This window comes from Porites lutea, chromosome 2 (assembly GCF_958299795.1).
Source record: "Porites lutea chromosome 2, jaPorLute2.1, whole genome shotgun sequence".
NCBI classification, from domain to species: Eukaryota; Metazoa; Cnidaria; class Anthozoa; order Scleractinia; family Poritidae; genus Porites; species Porites lutea.
In genome coordinates, this window is record NC_133202.1 from 28671570 (window position 1) to 28674765 (window position 3196).

General features: G+C 39.8%; 1 protein-coding gene across 1 annotated transcript in view; it reads left to right on the plus strand.

The window, feature by feature from the left end:
- The first annotated feature begins 930 nt into the window (after nt 1-930).
- Nucleotides 931-3196, plus strand: part of LOC140926802 (trans-aconitate 2-methyltransferase-like) — a 14427-nt gene continuing 12161 nt past the window's right edge. The window contains exon 1 of the mRNA XM_073376492.1: nt 931-1071. The gene's annotated coding sequence lies outside the window, so the exon portion shown is untranslated. The remainder of the gene's footprint in view (nt 1072-3196) is intronic.

Below are 3196 nucleotides of genomic sequence, written 5' to 3' on the forward strand. Positions count from 1 at the left end.
ATAGTATGAGGATACTAGTAAATGAGAATCTCGCTAACAAGTCAAGCCTTTTTCGACCATTCCACCATTTACTAGTGAATAGTGTTAAGATACTAGTAAATGAAAATCCCGCTAAAAGGTCAAGTCTTTTTCGCCCATTCCACAATTTACAAGTAAATAGTGTGAGGATACTAGTAAATGAGAATCTCGCTAAAAAGTCACGACTTTTTCACCCGTTCCACAATTTACTGGTAAATAGAGTCAAGATACTAGTAAATGAGAATCTCGCTAAAAAGTCACGACTTTTTCACCCGTTTCACACAACAGAAAAGTTACTCTAGACAAAGTTTGTCACAGATGACTGCATCCATATTCCCTCAACGGCAGGTGTCTTTGCCATGTTTGAATATATTTATCTTATTGCCAGTAAAATTACTTTCATTTGAAGAACGCGTGACGAGGACCTGATCGATCGAACATCAGCGTGCAAGGCTAAAAATACCGCAGGGGAGGGGGAGGGGCGATCAAGCGAAGTCTGTGTACGGGGGTGTGCCGCCGAGGCCTGCAAACCCCGACCCTGTTTAAGACAAAAATTTCTCATTTCGCTTCCCGTGTTTAAGACAGAAGACACTACTTTCTGACTCTGATTAGCTTTGTTTTGCATACAGAATTAAGTAATTTTTCACACTAAAATCTTGGAAATAGATATTTAGGAAAAAAATTATCTGTAATGCAAATGTAGAGCGCTGATCGCAAGTGTTCACACTCTTTGAAAGGCTTCCAGTCCAAAAAGACACCCTGTTTAAGACGCTTAATAGTGAAATTGTATACCCTGTTTAAGACTCAAGACCTCGAAAACCATAGTCTGTTCAGCGGCACATACCCGTATAGGCCACATAAGGGAATGCCCCCCAGGCTTGAAAACCATACCTTGCTCCGCGGCACATACCCGCATAGGCCTAACAAGGGTGTGCCCTCCCTGGGCTATAAATGAAGAGTAAACAACAAATATTAGTTGATTAAATTTAAACGCAGAGTTCAGTGAAGAGTAAATTCGTTTCGGCACTTAGGAAAGGAAGAACTTCATCACAGGTAACTGATTTAAACCAATTTCTTTCGTTAACTTCTGATATTTTTTAACAAACATTTTTTTCTGCTAACCCTCATATAAGCGACATACGTAGTACCAATTATTCCTCTTTAAATGTTCCTGCTCAAAACACGCCTTCATTTTGCAGCTGCAGGTAGTCCTGTAGCGTTTTATCTCGATAAATGTTTTGAAGTTTCTGGTAAGCGTGTTGTCTTACGATAGTAATATCATGAAGACTTCAGGTTAAAATGGGTATAAAGTTGAAAAGTATTTGAACTCAATGAGAATTTTCGTCAAGATACCGTAAGACCACAAGGTCATAAGTCTCTCTATCCTTCCCCTTGTTCAAGACTAGAAGCCTTATTTTGTATCCCTTTTAAAGATAATCAAGCTTTTGCTGCTTCTTCAAATTCCTTGAAAGCAGAGTTTATTTTCCGTTTGCTCTGATTGGCGTGAGAAAGTAGACTCTGCTCTGAGCAAGAACTCTGTTTGATCTCGCGGACCGTGGACCAAACTAACCAGTTTAACCTTTATATACCAGTTTGCAACTCAGCCTAACCAGTTTATAGCCGTAGACGAACCAGGATCCTGTTTTTTTTTCCGCACGCGTGTCTGGTAATATTATATGCTGACCTTTTAGTGCGATCTCTCTGACGTGTTTGAATATTCAAAGCAGTGAATGAATGTTCATGTTAATTAAGTGATGTACGGGAGGAAAATAAGACATTTTAGTCTGGCATAATTAGGAATTAGAAGCAGTAAACCGCCAGCTAAGAATTACTTTCAGCGTATTAATGTTAATAACTTGATTGTAGATGACTGATTCATACGGGTACGGGCCGGCGTAATCCCGCGTAATCCGTCGAGCCTCGTGCTCTTTTCACGCATCAGAGTTATCATATTATCACGTGTAACGAAGATTACATGCACGTGGAAATTGTTTGGCTGATTAGAATGCCGGCTAAAGACTCTCCAATCTCACAGAGCGATAGCCTGCGTACAGCCGCTCCCTCCCCCTGAGTAAAAAATCTTACTGATGGGGAAAGGGCGCGGCTGTACACAGGCTAATAAAGTAATACCTCGTTCAGCTCGAGAAGGCAAAAAAACACGACACATGATTCAGTTAACATTTCGTTTGAACGTTTGTTGAAAGATTTGCATTCAAGTCACTAGTATTGTTATGAAGAAAACTGGAACCGCCGTGACGTCGTTTTTGTCGAGGGGCTTTCCATCAAATCGCGGTCGGTTTTTCAACGAAATCGTCGCATATCAAGAATATTGTTTTGTGGGGTTAAACGCTACTTGCGATTTCTTTGCCGTCATATGTCCCCCGACTAATGGACCTTAATTAACATTGGCAAATAAATCACACAAATTACAGCTTACTGTAGAACAATGACGTTTTTCCACGCATTAATGGCCTGGGAACGTCTGTACACAGGCTGCATGCTTCATGGATTATCCGTCAGAGACGGGTTATCTGTTGAATAATTCGCGTCAGAGAGATAATACGGTCTTAATTTTGGATTGCCTGGCTTCATCCATCTGTTTTTCCGTCAAATTTGACGATTTTGAACATAGATTATCCGTCTCTAATGTGAAATCGGCCATATATCAAAGTTTATACATGTTATTTTATTTTGAAGAAAGTTAAGACTAACAAGTGTTCAAAAATCACAAATTATCTCTGACCATCTGCTTTAATTTTCCGATTTGTGCATCCGTGCCTTATTTTGTATTTTCTATGGTTAGTTTTTAGGCTGTGGCTAGCATGGCCGGTCAAGGTACACAAAACACTAAATTAAAATGAACAGCAGTTCGATATTTTTATCTCTGTGACAGGTTCTATTTCAAGAATCCCAGCCAATCCAAACTATGATATGTTGATTGAGAAAACTGATTAGGGTTAAGCACTGACTCGAACTGATTCTATTTCAAGGTTAGGGTTGTTACTATAAACCTTCAAATCAAACCTCCCTGATTTGGGCCAAACCCAAGAATTGATTTCGAACGGTCTACATGGTTGGAAGTTCGACCGTTTCGCCGACGAACAGTTTAAAGAATTTCAAGAACCGAATCCAATACACCAGTTATGCCAGAAGCCGATAGTTATGCTAATGCATTTTA